This window comes from Oreochromis niloticus, linkage group LG11 (assembly GCF_001858045.2).
Source record: "Oreochromis niloticus isolate F11D_XX linkage group LG11, O_niloticus_UMD_NMBU, whole genome shotgun sequence".
NCBI lineage: Eukaryota > Metazoa > Chordata > Actinopteri > Cichliformes > Cichlidae > Oreochromis > Oreochromis niloticus.
The window spans coordinates 28,607,264-28,629,528 of NC_031976.2; the positions used below are offsets into that span (position 1 = coordinate 28,607,264).

Consider the following 22,265-nt stretch of genomic DNA (forward strand, 5'->3'; position numbering starts at 1 on the left):
CATAAATCTTACTAGATTAGACAAAACACACCTGAGTGTATTACTTTGCAATGTAACCACATAAATGTACATGCATTCTTAGCTTATTCTTAACATTTCCACATTACTTGAACCATAAAGTGTATATGAGATATTTTAAACTTGAATAATCTGATGTCAGGGCCTTTACAGTTAAATTGGAGCACCACACACACATATTTGATTGTTAAATGGAGTTTACCAAGTTTAAATACATCCCGTGGGCTGGCGAACTCTCGCGGTAACTCTCGCGATAACTCGCGGTAAATCTCGCGAGACTTGGGGCTGCGCGGCTCGGCTTTACCGCCGCTGTGGTGCCGCGCTACAGTAACTTCCAACTAAACCACACTTAAGTTTACATCGGCGGTGTCAACATAACCCTCAGTAAACACTGAAGTAGAACGAGGCACAAAGCCCTCATACACTGTATTTTTAAGACGATACTGACCTGTAAAAATAAAGGTAGAGTCTCAGAGAAAGAATCACAGGAGCACTCGTATCTTTTCCCGAACTGCGTCTGAGAGGACAGGAAGTTGGTCCGCTCTAGGCAACCACGGGTGAACGACTACAGTGTCAAAAGTTCCGCTTATCATTTCTCACTTTTACTCTCCTCAATTTTTATGGACTACACGTAATGAATGTAAAATAATAATTGTCTTAATTACTGGCATATATTTTTCTTAATAAAATTACCAAAATGTGGTAGCACATTTGTGTTCACCACACAGGCGGGCAGCAGGTGGAGGAGTACGGCGCCTCCAAGGACCCCCCAGCCTCCAAGAGGGAAAGCGCTGCCTGCTGCGCTCATTCAATTCGAAGTGTTATTTCAAGAAATAATAGTTTGAAACCGCGTTTTCTGGATTTACTGGGTAGGTACTGCTTGAGTTTGCCCTTAAATGGCACCATTTGCTCATCCATACAATGTCTCTTTGATAGGAAGCTGTTCCAGCATCATCCTGTCCTTTGTGGCCAGCAGCTGTCGTCGTGAAATGGAGAAAAGTTTTGATGGCTTTCCACTGTATAAGAGGCATCACATCAGCAGCATGTGAAATGTGAACATTTTTTTTGTACAAATACATGAATAAATATTTACATACAGACACATTGTTATCCCCCCCCCCAAAAGAAAAACTGGATTTTTGACAGAGTAAAAATAAAAAAAACTTCATAAAACCTGATAAAAACCCTCTCTCCATCTTCTTACACTCACATGTATTTTTGATTTGCAGTTTATGTCATTCTAAATAATGATTACTAGGACAACCATTCTTACCCTCTTCTCACACCATGCGGTCCTATGACCATGTGTCAGAAAAGGATGCCCCGCCTTCAAATCATGCTTGATTGATGCTTGACTCAAACCTCTTACTGGACTGAAGTTTGATACTTTCCCAAACACTCTGATTGGTTGGAATAATTTCACATGTACAGGGCATTAGGTTTAAAAAAAAACCTTGTTGTTGCCCTGGGGCAGGGCTGTGTTGTAGAGGGTTAAAGATTTTCACAGTAATACAGGGATGATTGGTGACTTGGAGTTCTTTGATAAAAGTCAGTGATAGAGATGTCTTTACACTGAACACACATTTCAGTTCTTTTACATGAGCACTGAGGAGAAAACGAATCTGCAGAATAATGCAGACAAAAATTATTCTTAATAATTAGGAGGTCTTTTTTATATCCCCCTTATGGGGTTAAAACGATGCCAGCTTAAAATGACACTGACAAATAATATTGAAACTGAAAATATTAACATTGATTCTAATCTGGTATCATTTTAACCCAATACAATAGCCCTTCTTCATCCATTTCATGTTGTATGTGCGGTGTACTACCTGTGTTAAGCTTTGGCTTCCAATCTTTCACCGTGCTGGTCTTGATCTTGTGACTTTCTGAATAGATTAGTATAGAATAAGTAATCTATGCTCAGAAAACAAATGATTTAGTATGCATACTAAAAAATGTCTTTCTAAAACACCCTACCACCCACAGTCACACACCAAAGGCTGTAAATTCACATGTAACACTCAGAGGCACGGTGCAAAACATAAGATCTAAAAATCATTAAAGTATAACCAGAAACCAACTGAAATAAAGAATATTAATAATCAAAAACATAAACACTGAGTCCCCAGACTCAGGACCATGACAGTAAGGATGGAAACCTTATGCACTAAAATGAATTTAAAACAAGTTATTCCAAAAATTAGACCAAGAACCTCTGATGTACTGAAATTAAACTGTATTGGAAATGTTGGTATTTTGCTGCTGCCTGAGCTCCTTCAAGGTAGACTCAGGTGTGTGTACAACTGTCCTGTGTTCTGAGTAATCACGGACTTTGTTTAACATGGATGTTATGATGTAGAGTTCATATGAAAACTCACTTTATGGGGTTGCATTATTAAATATAGGATGAGTAACTTGTTGAACGATATATACATTTTTATTACATTCTGCCTTTATTGCAACAGGAGTGCTAAACCTGCCTGCAGTTCAGACCTGGCGCCCATGGAAAACATTTAACATGTTAGACATAAGAAATACAACATAAGACAACATAAGAAATACAACAATAAAACACAAACTATTGAGCTGTTAAAATCATTTGTTGTGCTCATCTGTCACTAAAAGGCATTCAGACAATTAGATAGTTTATTCCAAAAATGCATTACATCTTCTTGGCAGTGGAGAATAGATAGAAACAATTACATTTGATAACTGGAAATTTACAGGACACTCTCATATAGTACATGAGTACAAAGGTTGCACATCTGGCAATGGAACAATGCATCATAGCTATGCAAGATCTCCCTCTTAAAAACAGTAAAAGCGCAGATTTGTTGATCAGTGGTATCTCTGTTTCCTGAACTCTTACTTCTGACCAGCTCCCTGACCAACCTCACCTGAGAGGTTGCATCAGATGTGGTGCAGTGGATGGAGCAGTGCTAGGTGGCATTTAATTGAGTGAAAAAGGCTCTCTGTGCGGAAAACTCCACACTCCTAAATTTGCCCTCCCTTTTGTTCAGTAGACTGTACTGAGCAGATGGCTGCAGGCTATTTTTTCCCAGTAGATAGTAGTCGACTACCAAGATGTTTAAATCAGCCAAAAGTTGTCAGAGCGTAAAAGCTGTAATAGAACTGTGAAGTAAGAGTGCTTGGCATCTCTCCACTATCAACTCCTAGAATTATCATTCACCCTCTGCTCTCACCACACCCATTTAAAGTGATTCCATCACTTAAAGCATGTTATTAGGCTAGGTTGGTTAGCACAGTGGTTATTCAATGCACTTCAATAAAGACAAGTATAACAGATAACTGATTTTTTTTTTCACAAAAAATACAGCAAAATCTTACAATCTTAAGGAAAAATCTTATCTATTGGATCATTTTCAAGGTCAGCATCACTGACTCTTTGGAGCTGTGTTAATGACATCATACTCTGAAGAGCTGACGGTTCTACCACTCAGTGTCATATAAGTTCTGTCCTCTTCTTTTGGCTTCACATTCTTTCGTAGTTTGCTGCAAAAAAAGAAACAAATGAATTATTTGAAAGTATGCTAAAAAAACATCAGTAGACTTTCCATTGTGAACATATTAACTTACCAAAGGCATGCCGCACAGATGACACTGACACTGAAAAACACACCAGCGAGGACCCAACGAACGACTCCACTGTAAAGTCCATAATAGATTTCAGACCCTGCAATCAGAAATAATGCCATGGACATTATATTCCTAATCAACTAATACTTAAGTTACAAGTAATTATTCTAGCATCATGACATGGATCAGCTCCAACAGAACAAATCTGATCAACTTCAATTTGAACTGGATCAGAATTGCTGGATATTGTTGTTTATAGTGAGCTTAAACATTAAGGACAAAAAAACATGTTATTTTCTTTTACCATAATTAATAATATTTATGAGTACACTTGAGACCCTGTTGAATATCATGGCCCTTGACAAAATTTTGCACACTGATAGCATCAACTTTAATGCTTTAATTTATAAAGTATATCTGTCTCCCATCGTCTTTGTTCATTCTGACCGCTGAGTTGTCATTACTACTACGGCATGTCAGAGTCACATTGGTGTTTGCTGCTAGTGGACCAAATGAACAGCATACCCTAGTGTCTTAAACAAAGTTTTAAACAGTATAGTCAGACTGTTTTAAGAGATTTAATACTCTACAAATTGTAGAGTGGTAAGCCAGTCTTGATTCCTTTTTCTTTAATTTGTGAGGTTAGATTTACTGGTGATTCTATATTAACCATAGATGTGAGTGTGAATCACTTTTTCTCTCTGTGTTTGCCCAGTCACAGACTGCTGAATTTGATAACCAGAAGAAAATGGAAGGACACATTTTTCAAATTTATGAGACCGACAGGTAGCCCACTCAGTTACCACTGTGAGAGGATCAGTCAAAGCACCATTGAATAAAGTTTAGAACACTTAGACAAACGATGTAACAACACAACAACTGGTAACATGTCAGTGAAGGTGCTCATAAACCAAAGTGAACAATTTACATACTGTACTACGCATCATTGTATTTACTGAAGTATATCCAGCCTTTTTTTATTTATTTATTTGGGACAACCCCATTGCAATGATGTAAACCATATTGTCTTGTTTTTCTGATTTAAGTTGTGGTGTTATAAATAGGAATGTGTTTTATTAGTGTGGTTGAGACATTAAAATGATCTGTGCTATAATGTTTGGCTAGCTGTAATACTTACACTAGATACCCAGAAATGTCAGAAAAATTAAATAGGCTTTTAGCAAGGGACAGTGGCATTCAGTATAGTAGTTGTAGAGTATAAGAGAGGTGAATTATGAATTATGAATTATTATATGAGAGGTGGATTAAGCAGGAGATCAGGTAGGCTTGGGGCTTAAGAGGTTAAAATTCTGGATGAATAGAAATGCCTAATAATGTGATACATACACTGAACTTTGACTTGAGTCAGATTAGAACGTGCAAATCCAATCTTGTTTTCAGCCTGGCAAAAAAAAAAAAAAAAAAGCCCGAATGAATTTAGAGGCTACAGTGTTTAAACTGGTTCCTGTTCCAAATAAAGTCTCCTGGTCTCCATCAGCTCTGTACCAGGTGTAGTTCCTCACTGCTGGGTTGGCATTACTGCTACAGGTCAGACTCACATTGCTGTTCTCTGGTACTGGACCAGAAGGACTGACAGAAACTGTGATGTTTTTAGGTGAATCTAAAGAATGAGTATTAAAACATGAAAATTAGTGGTGTATTGTACATTGGGTATTACACTACCAGTCATAAAGCCTGATAAATTAATTAAAAAGAATGACAGCTAAAGAATGCTTGGACATTATTTTAACCTACTGTCTAACTCTTCTGAAAATAAAGTGTAAAACAGTGAAATGTTATGCATACACTAAAGAGTTATTTAAGATCATTTAGATCAGACAAAACTGTGGTATTTTAGTTGAATCCAAAAAAAGAGCAATAACACAATCACTTGTATGTAACGGATATTAACGTGTAATTCACGAAGTCTGATTTATTTATTAAAACAACAGTTTAAGAATGCTGATACTTTTTTTCTATTTACAACAAAATACACTGTTTCTATGTGCTGAGTATTCGAAAAACATAGTGTATAAAACTCTGTTCTAATGATCTAAATCTTTGATGCTGGGTTATACTGATGATATGTAAAGCAGATGTGAAATGTGATATTTACACTGAACATCTATTTGAATGCTGCTGGAACGTCCAACTCCAATCTCATTTTCAGCCTTGCAGAAAAATGTCCGTCTGTCTCTGGAGACTTGAATGTTTAAACTGGTTCCTGTTCCAATTAAAGTCTCCTGGTCTCCATCAGCTCTGTACCAGGTGTAGTTCCTCACTGCTGGGTTGGCATTACTGCTGCAGGTCAGACTCACATTGCTGTTCTCTGGTACTGGACCAGAAGGACTGACTGAAACTGTGATGTTTTTAGGTGAGTCTAAAAAATAAGGAATCAAACATGCAGATTAGTGGTGCACTGTATGTTGGGTATTACACTGCCTATCATTAAGTCGTATATGTGTATTTTAACAGTGACTGTGGATGTTCTCCATGTGTCTGCGTTGGTTCTCTCCGAGTACTCTGGCTTCCTCCCATAGTGTAAAGACATGCAGTTAGAGGAGTTAGATAAATTGGTAATTCTAAATTGCTCTTAAGTGTGATTGTTAGTCTGAATGGTTGTCTGTCTCTCTGTGTTGGCACTGCGACAGACTGGTGATCTGTCCAGGGTGTGCTCCTGCTCTTGCGCTGTGACAGCTGGGATAGTCATAAACACACTTCTAAACCTGGTGGAAAGTCTTCCCAGAAGAGTTGAAACTATTATAGCAACAAAGAGTTGGCCGACATCATATCATATAACCCTATAAACTGAGAATCAGATGTCACTTTTAGTTATATGTGTGTGACCAGACAGAGTTGGGAAGGTTACTTTTAAAATGTATTCCACTACACATTACAGATTACATGCCCCAAAATGTATTTTGTAACATATTCTGTTACTTAATGTTACATATACGTAACGTATTCTGAATACTTTGGATTACTTAATATATTATCATGCTTTTTACAACTACATGAATGTACTGTTGCTGTGGGATTTATTACTATTACTGACGGATACTCGCCATACCAATACCAACTAGATATTTTTAAATCTTAATATAAAATGAGTAACAGTAGGGTGGACATTAGGTAAGGCTGCACTTTTGGCAGCGTTCTCGTATAGAAAACTATTCCGCGTGTATATAAAACAGGTCCACGGCTCCAAAATGTAGTAAAGGGACCTCTGGCTAATACGTTGGTTCCGTGTCGGGCTCGTAACTGAAAACTAGCTTTACTTTGTTGTCTGGGTCAACTTTGCCAGTGAGAGACAGAGAGAGGCGTTGACAGGCTGCTCCAACAGAACTTATTGTTTCAGAGAAAAACACAAAAATAATGTACAGTCGAATCTTAGCAGCTTACTTACAACTGGGCTGCACTGCCCATGAGGCTATATTCTTCAGGGCTATGCATGTAACACTCTGCTCATATTGCCTTTATATTAAATAATTTTTTGAACAAGAAATTTAAAAAAATATTTTGTCACGTCATTATGCGGGCTGCAAGTAGAGGTGACATGGGCCGCGAGATTGAGACACAGGCATCAGAGCCTCTTAATGTGTGTTTTGTTTGGGTTTCCACCGGCGTGGAATTACCGAAAATAGAGAGGGGACAGCCTAACATATGAAACAGGAAAAGACCGCCATGTAATCCGTTTATTTCAACAAAGTAACTGTATTTGGCATACCACCTTTTTAAACGGTAACTGTAACGGAAGACAGTTACTCATATTTTGTATTTTAAATACGTAACACCAGTACATTTATTCCGTTACTGCCCAACACTGTGACCAGACAAGCAAAGACTTTTGTGTATTGAAACAACAGTTTAGGAATGCTGATACTTTTTTCTGCAAAAATGCATTGTTTTTTTATTTGATGACTATTCAAAAAGCCAAGCATGTATATTCCAGTTCTAATGATCTGAATCTTTGATGCTGGGTTATACTGATGATACGTAAAGCAGATGTGAAATGTGATATTTACACTGAACATCTATTTGAATGCTGCTGGAACGTCCAACTCCAATCTCATTTTCAGCCTTGCAGAAAAATGTCCGTCTGTCTCTGGAGACTTGAATGTTTAAACTGGTTCCTGTGCCAATAAGCGTCTCCTGGTCTCCATCAGCTCTGTACCAGGTGTAGTTCCTCACTGCTGGGTTGGCATTACTGCTACAGGTCAGACTCACATTGCTGTTCTCTGGTACTGGACCAGAAGGACTGACTGAAACCATAATATTTTTAGGTGAATCTGAAAAATGGGCAAAGAAACATACAAACTGAAATGTTAAAACAGTTTTCCTTGCAGAAGTAGTGTTTATAAGTTGGGTACCTTTAAAATATATATTTTTTCCCATTTAATGAATAACTCATACAGATCTAACACCAAACAGGAGAGAAGGGAGCAAACCACACCAATTTACACATTTTTTTCTTTAATCAAGAAAATTTGTAGAGTGATAGTAAGAAGTTGCTTTACTTGGCCCTTTCTTTCTAAAGACTGATGTATCCAATAAAAATGATTTTTCTTTGTCTTTATATTGTCTGACTGAATCATGCAACTTACAGTCACCAACTTTTTACTGAGTGTCAAAAACTACCCATTCATCATCTTCCAGGGGCGTTGGAGCCTAGCCCAAATGCCACTGGGTGAGAGGCAGGGTACACTGACACAGACAATGATTCTCTCCTGTGGGGAATTTAGAATCTCCAGTAAACCCTCCCCTCCATCTGTGGGTGGGAAGAGAAAGACCACATAGAAAGGCTCCAGCCAGATGGTGGACTTGTTATTTCATGATCTATTTTGATACTTCTTTTTCTCTTTGTCTTATTTAGAGTTTGGTCACCTGGAAATGATAAAAGCCCCGGTTCTTACATACCACTATTCTACTCTACTTAAACATAAATTAGGTGAATGGATGAGGTGTGTTGTATAAAGCTGTTTAAGTGTTTTCTAACTAAAATAACAGAGAAAGTGTTGTGTTCATCGGATAACAGCTTATCTAAATATCGTTACCCGAGGATATTTGGTGTGCAAATTGGCTCCAGTCTGCATGCCAACCTTCCAAATATTAGATAACCTGCTCTACCTTCTGAACTACACCAGGCATGTGCGAGGCAGGGCTTGAGCACCTGCCCCTTTCCTGATGGGTGTCCCAAATACCCTTTTCTTGAGGCAATTTTTTTTAATGTGTGTGTGCGTGCGGAGTCCCACCTGTGCCCCTCAACAATGATATTTAACTATTAATCACAGGCGTTTTTTAAGCCATTTCTTAACCAGACGTGTTAGAAAACTCACGATATTTGGCTGAAATGGCTTGCCACATGCAGAGCTGTAGGAGAAACAAATTAATTGGGAGATGCAGACTGATGCAACAAAAACCAGTAACTAGGTGTACAGCGTACACCTAGCATGAGTACACAGCGTACACATACTCTATAGCAGCGGTCCCCAACCTTTTTTGCCTCACGGACCGGTTTATGCCAGACAATATTTTGACGGACCGGCCTTTAAGGTGTCGCGGATAAATACATAAATAATAAAATAAAAATAGTACCGGTACCAAAAAAAAGAAGATTTATTCATAACACACGTGAAAAGACCCAGGAAAACAGAGTTAACGATAAAAAAAGATAACAAAATAACGCTGAAAACCGATCAAAACCATGAAAACCATACATTTCACACCTGAGCCTCAACTCTCGCGGCCCGGTAACAAACGACTCACGGATCGGTACCGGTCCGAGGCCCGGGGGTTGGGGACCGCTGGTCTATAGCACACAGGAGTATTAGCTTATTATTACATAGGAAAGTTGTCTTGTGACAACTGACAAATTGAAACAGATGAGCGTGCTGTGTGTGCAACAGCACGACAAACATTGCCTGTCCTTTTATTAACTGCACAAGTAGTGCTGGTAAAAGCTGCTAGCTAACTGGGTAAGGGTCTGTAGCTCTGTCCACCGTTTTAGGGAACATATTTAGTTTTAAAGTAAGTTACAGGACTTTTCCTGCCTTCCTGGAGGGTGTGGCTTCAGTCTGGTTCTATGTGCCCCTTTTTAACTTTGAGCACCCGCCCATTTAAACATCTCTGCACAGCCCTGAGCTACACCCACCCCAGCCACCACTCCTGAACTAAAGCCAACCAATCTCAACTCCCCTGAGCTACAGTCCCACTTTACCCAGTTGTGTTCATTATCCATATTTACTGAGTGTGTATTTATTGCCTCTATCTACCCACATTTCTTTGTTGCATTGCACTGTTGAATATTCGTTTTCCCACTGCTATTTTCACTCACGTTTGTCCTGGTTTGCATTCAAAGACCTTATCGGCTACCATTTGGATTTTTCTGCTACAAAGTATTTTTCCTGAACAAAGGTTAATTTTTTATTTACCATCTGTGGCCTGAGGCTGGAACTGGGGCCTCATTCACACATCACATAACAGTTATCTGATTTTTTTTTTTTTAATAATTCTGCATTACTGGTTGTCTATTCACAAAGCAAATATCATAACTTGGGGAAAATACATGATAATATATATTAAGTGAAACTCTGAAACTGTAAACTGAAAAGCAACTGTCAAATGTGAGTGACTAAATGTACTTTTGTTTTATTCTAAGTCTTAGAGAGAATAAATAACAGATCTAGGTAACAGTATTTATTACTAAATACATTACTACTATTTATACGTTATTACTGTTTTTTTCATTTGAGAAGAGAAAAAATAAACTCACATGAAATATTGGGAGTTAAACTTGTTTCAGCAGTGGCATTAGGGCTACCATCTTGTTTCTGGTAGGCAGCAGTGCAGGAGATTTTATTTCCATGATGGAGGTGAGAAGCAGTGAAACTGATAACAGAAGTCTTGACTTTAGTTTTGTCCTGATTCTCCTGCAGTGTCTCCCGACTCTGACCCAGGTTAGGGCTCCATGTCAGAGCTGGAGGATGAGACCAACATGGAGCTGGAGCAGAGCACGTCAGACTCACTGAGGTTCCCTCCTTCACCTCCAGTGTGGATGGAGTCAGAGTCAGAGAGGGAGGATCATCTGTTGGGAAGACATATTCTGATCAGCAGTTCCTTTCAGGTTTCATATGCTTTGTAAAATCAAGTGAAGTCACAATGAAGCTAAAGCAGCTCCACAGCTGTCATTTGTTCATAAAATGTGAGTAAACTGATAAAAAAAAACTTACCTATTAATGAAATATTTACACCAGCTTGTGAAAAAGTGTACATCAGTTTAATATTACAGTCCAGTCTGAAGAAATATTTAGCACTTTGAAGGAGATGTTTATTACTGAAAGTTGTGGTGCAGTCTTTCTTTGTTAAGTCTCCTGTCATGTCTTTAGTTGGCTTTAGTTTTGCATTTTCACTGTTTAATGAAGGTGAAACAATCCAATATGCTTTGCATGTATCATCTAAGTTAATTTCATGCTTGTTCTCTACATCAAAGGAGCAGGGGATGGTCACACAGGTTCCACTCATGACATTTATATTCTGTGGCATCTTGACATTGAACGTTCCACACAGAGCACCTGAAACACAACACAATGATTTTTAAAAGAGAAATGGAAACAGTAATTTACAGCAACAGTACAGTTTTTAATTATAGTAGCCTTTATCCAGAGTTATCACTGTCGCTAGGACTTCAGTGTTTAATTCAGGGACAAATAAAAATATTTTTACTGTTAAATATCTAAGAAATGGACACCTTTTGTAGTTTAGTAGATGTTTCATGTTAAATAATGATCTTTCTTTAATAATCTTTACGTGATCCTGATTTTTTTTCACTCACCCTGCAGCAGAGAACTAATGAGAAGAAAAGTCAGAGTTGCAGCCATCTTTGTTGCAAAAAAGTGAAGTTTAAAGGAGTCTGAAGTTTGCACATGAAACAATTTATATGATTATTTGTTAAACATTACCAGTGAAAAGCTTTTATGGTGAAAAGTGATGTAATTAATTTTTTAAAGTATTCTGTTAAAACTCTCAAATGATCTTTGAGAATATTTTTAGCGCGTTAGCTCAAGATAACAGTGTGATACGGCACATATTTTTCACTCAGTAACAGGGCTCATTATCACCTTTAAAATATGTGACAATGACAGTAATGGCAATTTTGCAAAGCCCAGCGTTCCCATGTAACTACTGTCACTACTAGGATAAATATTCAGCTTCAAAAGATCTGCTAAGATACCAGCATACAGCTCTTATTTCAAAAAGTTATGTTCATAAACATGATAGACAAGAGAAAAAGAAAATCCTTCACCTTTTTCCTGTTGAACTTTTTCCTCGACAAATATGATGTTTAATCTAAATAGCAGTGAATCAAAGAATGATAGAAATGTTATCTTTGCATAAAATTTTTCATATTTAAGATATAAAAACTTACATTCTTGCGAGCTTCATAGAGAAGTCATTTCCACATATGTGAGGTTTGTTAAGAACTATTCAGGAAGTGATGTAAAAAGAGGAAATAACACAAAAGTATGAGTTTGAATATTAGATATGCTTTCACCAGAAGTGGCTGTTAACAGTACCACCTTCTTTTTTGACCACGATCTCCACAACACATCTTGCACCACTGAATGTGCTGTAAGCATTTCTATTCACTTAGTAATAATGTTCACTATTTGGCTTTATTGTATTATTTGGCAGAAGGAATAAAGTAGAGTAATGTTTCTATTTTCTAAACAAGAAACTGAAAGTTAAAAACAGTAACAGTGTGAACTACACAACATATTTCATCTCAGGGTCAAAAAGTCAAACAATATGTAAAATCATGTACTGTGTTGACGCCAAAAGAACTTAATGTCTTAACAAAGCACTTTTATAAGATGATTTATCCCCCTACTGTACACATTTTGATGGTACATGTTGAAAATTACTCAACATCATATTATGACTCATTTTGGGCCATTTCAGATGTAATCCAAGATATTTTTTGTGCAACAATAGTATTACACGACAGAGAAAATGATTAACTCAGACACCATTGCACAACTATTAGAAAGCAATAAAAACATCTGGAAATCTTCCCCAAATGTGCAGAATTGAAAAAATTTTTGAAACATATTGACATATATGACTTGATACAGGCTTAGATTGGAAATGTCCAATATCATGTTATATGGATTCTCGTGTTGTGAGAATCAGAAGAAAAGTTTAGGAGGGAGGCCGCATAGCCAGCTGCAAAGACGAAACAGTTCAGGAGGGCAGGTAAGTGGTCAGCAGCGGTGACAGAGCTGATCTGGAGGCCGGCCACCACTCCTGCCTCCTCTGCGAACAGGCGGGGGTGATGGGACACCTGTTTTATGAGGAGGCAGGCGGGGCAGAGGCGGAAGATTGAACAGTCGAAGATCGGCTAGAGACGCCCACTCTCCCCTGTGGAGGCTCGAGTGCAGGCGGGCAGCAGGTGGAGGAGTGCGGCGCCTCCAAGGACCCCCCAGCCTCCAAGAGGGAAAGCGCTGCCTGCTGCGCTCATTCAATTCGAAGTGTTATTTCAAGAAATAATAGTTTGAAACCGCGTTTTCTGGATTTACTGGGTAGGTACTGCTTGAGTTTGCCCTTAAATGGCACCATTTGCTCATCCATACAATGTCTCTTTGATAGGAAGCTGTTCCAGCATCATCCTGACCTTTGTGGCCAGCAGCTGTCGTCGTGAAATGGAGAAAAGTTTTGATGGCTTCCCACTGTATAAGAGGCATCACATCAGCAGCATGTGAAATGTGAACATTTTTTTTGTACAAATACATGAATAAATATTTACATACAGACACATTGTTATCCCCCCCCCCCCCCCCCCCCCCCCAAAAAAAGTGTCCAAAAGAAAACTGGATTTTTGACAGAGTAAAAATTAAAAAAAAATTCATAAAACCTGATAAAAACCCTCTCTCCATCTTCTTACACTCACATGTATTTTTGATTTGCAGTTTATGTCATTCTAAATAATGATTACTAGGACAACCATTCTTACCTTCTTCTCACACCATGCGGTCCTATGACCATGTGTCAGAAAAGGATGCCCCGCCTTCAAATCATGCTTGATTGATGCTTGACTCAAACCTCTTATTGGACTGAAGTTTGATACTTTCCCAAACACTCTGATTGGTTGGAATAATTTCACATGTACAGGGCATTAGGTTTAAAAAAAAACCTTGTTGTTGCCCTGGGGCAGGGCTGTGTTGTAGAGGGTTAAAGATTTTCACAGTAATACAGGGATGATTGGTGACTTGGAGTTCTTTGATAAAAGTCAGTGATAGAGATGTCTTTACACTAAACACACATTTCAGTTCTTTTACATGAGCACTGAGGAGAAAACGAATCTGCAGAATAATGCAGACAAAAATTATTCTTAATAATTAGGAGGTCTTTTTTATATCCCCCTTATGGGGTTAAAACGATGCCAGCTTAAAATGACACTGACAAATAATATTGAAACTGAAAATATTAACATTGATTCTAATCTGGCATCATTTTAACCCAATACAATAGCGCTTCTTCATCCATTTCATGTTGTATGTGCGGTGTACTACCTGTGTTAAGCTTTGGCTTCCAATCTTTCACCGTGCTGGTCTTGATCTTGTGACTTTCTGAATAGATTAGTATAGAATAAGTAATCTATGCTCAGAAAACAAATGATTTAGTATGCATACTAAAAAATGTCTTTCTAAAACACCGTACCACCCACAGTTACACACCAAAGGCTGTAAATTCACATGTAACACTCAGAGGCACGGTGCAAAACATAAGATCTAAAAATCATTAAAGTATAACCAGAAACCAACTGAAATAAAGAATATTAATAATCAAAAACATAAACACTGAGTCCCCAGACTCAGGACCATGACAGTAAGGATGGAAACCTTATGCACTAAAATGAATTTAAAACAAGTTATTCCAAAAATTAGACCAAGAACCTCTGATGTACTGAAATTAAACTGTATTGGAAATGTTGGTATTTTGCTGCTGCCTGAGCTCCTTCAAGGTAGAGTCAGGTGTGTGTACAACTGTCCTGTGTTCTGAGTAATCACGGACTTTGTTTAACATGCATGTTATGATGCAGAGTTCATATGAAAACTCACTTTATGGGGTTGCATTATTAAATATAGGATGAGTAACTTGTTGAACGATATATACATTTTTATTACATTCTGCCTTTATTGCAACAGGAGTGCTAAACCTGCCTGCAGTTCAGACCTGGTGCCCATGGAAAACATTTAACATGTTAGACATAAGAAATACAACATAAGACAACATAAGAAATACAACAATAAAACACAAACTATTGAGCTGTTAAAATCATTTGTTGTGCTCATCTGTCACTAAAAGGCATTCAGATGATTAGATAGTTTATTCCAAAAATGTATTACATTTTCTTGGCTGTGGAGAATAGATAGAAACAATTACATTTGATAACTGGAAATTTACAGGACACTCTCATATAGTACATGAGTACAAAGGTTGCACATCTGGCAATGGAACAACGCATCATAGCTATGCAAGATCTCCCTCTTAAAAACAGTAAAAGCGCAGATTTGTTGATCAGTGGTATCTCTGTTTCCTGAACTCTTACTTCTGACCAGCTCCCTGACCAACCTCACCGGAGAGGTTGCATCAGATGTGGTGCAGTGGATGGAGCAGTGCTAGGTGGCATTTAATTGAGTGAAAAAGGCTCTCTGTGCGGAAAACTCCACACTCCTAAATTTGCCCTCCCTTTTGTTCAGTAGACTGTACCGAGCAGATGGCTGCAGGCTATTTTGTCCCAGTAGATAGTAGTCGACTACCAAGATGTTTAAATCAGCCAAAAGTTGTCAGAGCGTAAAAGCTGTAATAGAACTGTGAAGTAAGAGTGCTTGGCATCTCTCCACTATCAACTCCTAGAATTATCATTCACCCTCTGCTCTCACCACACCCATTTAAAGTGATTCCATCACTTAAAGCATGTTATTAGGCTAGGTTGGTTAGCACAGTGGTTATTCAATGCACTTCAATAAAGACAAGTATAACAGATAACTGATTTTTTTTTTCACAAAAAATACAGCAAAATCTTACAATCTTAAGGAAAAATCTCATCTATTGGATCATTTTCAAGGTCAGCATCACTGACTCTTTGGAGCTGTGTTAATGACATCATACTCTGAAGAGCTGACGGTTCTACCACTCAGTGACATATAAGTTCTGTCCTCTTCTTTTGGCTTCACATTCTTTCGTAGTTTGCTGCAAAAAAAGAAACAAATGAATTATTTGAAAGTATGCTAAAAAAACATCAGTAGACTTTCCATTGTGAACATATTAACTTACCAAAGGCATGCCGCACAGATGACACTGACACTGAAAAACACACCAGCGAGGACCCAACGAACGACTCCACTGTAAAGTCCATAATAGATTTCAGACCCTGCAATCAGAAATAATGCCATGGACATTATATTCCTAATCAACTAATACTTAAGTTACAAGTAATTATTCTAGCATCATGACATGGATCAGCTCCAACAGAACAAATCTGATCAACTTCAATTTGAACTGGATCAGAATTGCTGGATATTGTTGTTTATAGTGAGCTTAAACATTAAGGACAAAAAAACATGTTATTTTCTTTTAGCATAATTAATAATATTTATGAGTACACTTGAGACCCTGTTGAATATCATGGCCCTTGACAAAATTTTGCACACTGGTAGCATCAACTTTAATGCTTTAATTTATAAAGTATATCTGTCTCCCATCGTCTTTGTTCATTCTGACCACTGAGTTGTCATTACTACTACGGCATGCCAGAGTCACATTGGTGTTTGCTGGTAGTGGACCAAATGAACAGCATACTCTAGTGTCTTAAACAAAGTTTTAAACAGTATAGTCAGACTGCTTTAAGAGATTTAATACTCTACAAATTGTAGAGTGGTAAGCCAGTCTTGATTCCTTTTTCTTTAATTTGTGAGGTTGGATTTACTGGTGATTCTATATTAACCATAGATGTGAGTGTGAATCACTTTTTCTCTCTGTGTTTGCCCAGTCACAGACTGCTGAATTTGATAACCAGAAGAAAATGGAAGGACACATTTTTCAAATTTATGAGACTGACAGGTAGCCCACTCAGTTACCACTGTGAGAGGATCAGTCAAAGCACCATTGAATAAAGTTTAGAACACTTAGACAAACGATGTAACAACACAACAACTGGTAACATGTCAGTGAAGGTGCTCATAAACCAAAGTGAACAATTTACATACTGTACTACACATCATTGTATTTACTGAAGTATATCCAGCCTTTTTTTATTTATTTATTTGGGACAACCCCATTGCAATGATGTAAACCATATTGTCTTGTTTTTCTGATTTAAGTTGTGGTGTTATAAATAGGAATGTGTTTTATTAGTGTGGTTGAGACATTAAAATGATCTGTGCTATAATGTTTGGCTAGCTGTGATACTTACACTAGATACCCAGAAATGTCAGAAAAATTAAATGGGCTTTTAGCAAGGGACAGTGGCATTCAGTATAGTAGTTGTAGAGTATAAGAGAGGTGAATTATGTGTTGTTAAAATTCTGGATGAATAGAAATGCCTAATAATGTGATACATACACTGAACTTTGACTTGAGTCAGATTAGAACGTGCAAATCCAATCTTGTTTTGAGACTGGCAAAAAAAAAAAAAAAAAACCCGAATGAATTTAGAGGCTACAGTGTTTAAACTGGTTCCTGTTCCAATTAAAGTCTCCTGGTCTCCATCAGCTCTGTACCAGGTGTAGTTCCTCACTGCTGGGTTGGCATTACTGCTGCAGGTCAGACTCACATTGCTGTTCTCTGGTACTGGACCAGAAGGACTGACTGAAACTGTGATGTTTTTAGGTGAATCTAAAGAATGAGTATTAAAACATGAAAATTAGTGGTGTATTGTACATTGGGTATTACACTACCTGTCATAAAGCCTGATAAATTAATTTAAACGAATGACAGCTAAAGAATGCTTGGACATTATTTTAACCTACTGTCTAACTCTTCTGAAAATAAAGTGTAAAACAGTGAAATGTTATGCATACACTAAAGAGTTATTTAAGATCATTTAGATCAGACAAAACTGTGGTATTTTAGTTGAATCTAAAGAAATTGCAATAACACAATCACTTGGCTGTATATAATGGATGTGAATGTTTGTTTCATGAAATCTAATTTATGTATTAAACAACAGTTTAAGAATCCTGATACTTTTTTTCTATTAAAAAAATTCACTGTTTCTATTTGCTGAGTATTTGAAAAACATAGTGTATAAAACTCTGTTCTAATTATCTAAATCTTTGATGCTGGGTTATACTGATGATATGTAAAGCAGATGTGAAATGTGATATTTACACTGAACATCTATTTGAATGCTGCTGGAACGTCCAACTCCAATCTCATTTTCAGCCTTGCAGAAAAACGTCCATCTGTTTCTCAAGACTTGAATGTTTAAACTGGTTCCTGTTCCGATAAGCGTCTCCTGGTCTCCATCAGCTCTGTACCAGGTGTAGTTCCTCACTGCTGGGTTGGCATTACTGCTACAGGTCAGACTCACATTGCTGTTCTCTGGTACTGGACCAGAAGGACTGACTGAAACTGTGATGTTTTTAGGTGAATCTAAAGAATGAGTATTAAAACATGAAAATTAGTGGTGTATTGTACATTGGGTATTACACTACCTGTCATAACGCCTGATAAATTAATTTAAAAGAATGACAGCTAAAGAATGCTTGGACGTTATTTTAACCTACTGTCTAACTCTTCTGAAAATAAAGTGTAAAACAGTGAAATGTTATGCATACACTAAAGAGTTTAAGATCATTTAGATCAGACAAAACTGTGGTATTTATTTGAATCTAAAGAAAGTGCAATAACACAATCACTTGGCTGTATATAATGGATGTGAATGTGTGTTTCATGAAGTCTGATTTATGTATTAAAACAACAGTTTAAGAATGCTGATACTTTTTTCTTTATAAAATAATCACTGTTTCTATTTGCTGAGTATTCGAAAAACATAGTGTATAAACTCTGTTCTAATGATCTAAATCTTTGATGCTTGGTTATACTGATGATATGTAAAGCAGATGTGAAATGTGATATTTACACTGAACATCTATTTGAATGCTGCTGGAACGTCCAACTCCAATCTCATTTTCAGCGTTACAGAAAAATGTCCGTCTGTCTCTGGAGACTTTAATGTTTAAACTGGTTCCTGTGCCAATAAGCGACTCGTGGTCTCCATCAGCTCTGTACCAGGTGTAGTTCCTCACTGCTGGGTTGGAATTACTGCTACAGGTCAGACTCACATTGCTGTTCTCTGGTACTGGACCAGAAGGACTGACTGAAACTGTGATGTTTTTAGGTGAATCTGAAAAATAAGGAATCAAACATGCAGATTAGTAGTGCACTGTATGTTGGGTATTACACTGCCTATCCTTAAGTCGTATATGTGTATTTTAACAGTGACTGTGGATGTTCTCCATGTGTCTGCGTTGGTTCTCTCCAAGTACTCTGGCTTCCTCACACAGTCCAAAGACATGCAGTTAGAGGAGTTAGATTAATTGGTAATTCTAAATTGCTCATAGGTGTGAATGTTACTACGAATGGTCGTCTGTGTCTCTGTGTTGGGACTGCGACAGACATGCAATCTGTCCAGCGTGTGCCAAGGCTCTTGCCCTGTTACAGTCTTCCCAGAAGAGTTGAAACTATTATAGCTACAAAGAGTTGGGCGACATCATATCATATAACCCTATTAATTGAGAATCAGATGTCACATTTAGTTATATGTGTGTGACTAGACAAGCAAAGACTTTTGTACACTGAAACAGTTTAAGAATGCTGATACTTTTTGTGCAAAAATGCATTGCTTTTTTATTTGATGACTATTCAAAAACCCCAGTGTGTAAATTCCAGTTAATTCTCTAAATCTTTGATGCTGGGTTATACTGGTGATATGTAAAGCAGATGTGAAATGTGATATTTACACTGAACATCTATTTGAATGCTGCTGGAACGTCCAACTCCAATCTCATTTTCAGCGTTGCAGAAAAATGACTGTGTGTCTCTGGAGACTTGAATGTTTAAACTGGTTCCTGTCCCAATAAATGTCTCCTGGTCTCCATCAGCTCTGTACCAGGTGTAGTTCCTCACTGCTGGGTTGGCATTACTGCTACAGGTCAGACTCACATTGCTGTTCTCTGGTACTGGACCAGAAGGACTGACTGAAACTGTGATATTTTTAGGTGAATCTGAAAAATGAGCAAAGAAACATACAAACTGAAATGTTAAGACAGTTTTCCTTGCAGAAGTAGTGTTTATAAGTTGGGTACCTTTAAAATATATATTTTTTCCCATTAAATTAATAACTCATACATATCTAACACCAAACAGGAGAGAAGGGAGCAAACCGCACCAATTTACATGTTTTTTTCTTTAATCAAGAAAATTTGTAGAGTGATAGTAAGAAGTTGCTTTGGCCCTTTCTTTCTAAAGACTGATGTATCCAATAAAAATGATTTTTCTTTGTCTTACAGTCACTTCACCAACTTTATAGTTCTTTTTACTGAGTGTCAAAAACTAGCCATTCATCATCTTCCAGGGGCGTTGGAGCCTAGTGTCACGGTGAGTTGTGTGGCTGTCAGTGGCTGGACCCACGTGCAGGACTCGGAGACAAAACATTAACTTAAACGGCAGCTTTATTTGGTGGTGAGTCACGCTTGGCCATACATAAACAACAACTTAAACTAACTAGACTGGAGATGCTGAAGGTAGACGACAATGAATACACACACAACGAACGTGGAGGACGCAACAACTGGCAGGGAAAAAACACAGGGCTTAAATACCTACTGAGGAAATTAGGGAATGTGAAACAGGAGGAGAGCACAGCTGGGACTCAGACATGACAAGACAAGGGGAGGCAAAACTCAACACACTGACATAGTACACAGACTTTCAAAGTAAAACAGGAAACTGAACAGAAGTAACACAGAACCACAGCCTAAGAACTAGAACACAAGAAATGCCAAGGAACTAGGGATACTAGCGACAGAAATCAAAACACATCATGAAATCAAGGAAAACTAATACAAACAGAAAAACACTGAGTCCACAGACTCAGGACCGTAACACCTAGCCCAAATGCCACTGGGTGAGAGGCAGGGTACACTGACACAGACAGTGATTCTCTCCTGTGGGGAATTTAGAATCTCCAGTAAACCCACCCCTCCTTCTGTGGGTGGGAAGAGAAACACCACATAGAAAGGCTCCAGCCAGATGGTGGACTTGTTATTTCATGATCTATTTTAATACTTCTTTTTCTCTTTGTCTTATTTAGAGTTTGGTCACCTGGAAATGATAAAAGCCCCAGTTCTTTCATACCACTATTCTTTTTTTTTTTTTTTTTTTTTTTTTTGTCTGTCCCATTTGGTTCTTTAGCCGTCAGAATTGTTGTCTGAAGACCAACAAGGATACCAAATGGATTTATTTTGCCAAATGGATCATCATGGCATTGCCGTATTGGTCCATTTGATCAAACTTTGTTGTTATTATTTATTTTATTTTCAGTTGTTACAGATGGGACAGACATGACTGGGGGATAGGAAAGGGAGAAAGAAAGAGAGGAAGGAAAAGAAAAACAGAAGGGAAAAGGGACAGTGAGAAAGGGCACTTACAAAGACAAAGAGAAAGAAAAAAAAAATCTCCTGGATCACCCGTTGAGAGAAAAAGAAGAGAAGACAAGCAAAAAAACCAAACAAAGACAAAGCAACATACTAAACACAACACCATCACGTTAATCTAGCTAAGTGTGAACAGCAGTAAATACTAAATATTGAAAGTTGTTGTGCAGCACGCAGGACAGACAGCGCACAATGTGCTTTGAAGTAGCAGCTAAGAAAGGTGTAGTTTATGTCTACGAACAGTGAACACCCGTGTGCACACCTGTGTGGATCAACGCGCTTGTATACAAAAGGTTTCCCCATGTAACAGTCTGCTAGAGGGTGTGGAGGCCCATAGCCCCGTCCCCCAGGGCATGAAGCAGGCATGGAGGAGATCCAGGCTCCAGACATCCAGAGGCCCCAGAGTGCGAGAGCCCAAGGAGTACCACCGGAGGGGCATCCGTGCCACCCTCCTGGGAAGGGCTGAGGAGATCCCCAGACGAGGGGGTCACCCAGTAGCCACGGAGCAGAAGCCAGAGGGGCTGCACTGGCGTGCCCGCCGGCTCTGCCAGCAGCCAGCTGTGCCAGAGTGAACCGAGTTGCAGGCCCCGAGGCCGGAGGCCCGAGGGCCCCTTTTGCCCCGGAAGAGGCCTGACCGAGCGATAGGCACCAGGCCCCGCCAAGTAGCCACCGGGAGTGAACTGGTGCATACCTGAGCGCCCAGCCCCGGACACCAAGAACCACCAATGCACCAACCCCTGAGGGCATCAGTTACCAGCAGGGAGTGTGGTGAGGGGAGATAGGCCTCCACACTTGGAGGGCCTGGGAGTACCCAGGGAGGTGGAGTCTAAGACCCGACCTGACATATAGACACAGACAAACAGGCACACACAGACATAAACATGCTTTCCCACCCTCATGCACACATATACAAACACTCAGCACTCA

At 38.5% G+C, this 22,265-nt stretch overlaps 2 long non-coding RNA genes across 2 annotated transcripts in view; both read right to left on the minus strand.

Moving 5' to 3' along the window:
- Positions 1–22,265, minus strand: part of LOC102081927 (hemicentin-1) — a 69,943-nt gene that overhangs the window by 21,457 nt on the left and 26,221 nt on the right. The window contains exons 15-17 of the long non-coding RNA XR_003222075.1: positions 10,391–10,702; positions 7,644–7,907; positions 5,735–5,998 (exon numbers count right to left, since the gene is read on the minus strand). This is a non-coding gene — a long non-coding RNA (hemicentin-1). The remainder of the gene's footprint in view (positions 1–5,734; positions 5,999–7,643; positions 7,908–10,390; positions 10,703–22,265) is intronic.
- Positions 15,835–17,291, minus strand: LOC112848134 (uncharacterized). The gene is made up of 3 exons (XR_003222079.1): positions 17,242–17,291; positions 15,955–16,051; positions 15,835–15,870 (listed from the first exon to the last, which is right to left on the minus strand). It is a non-coding gene; the product is annotated as an uncharacterized LOC112848134 (long non-coding RNA).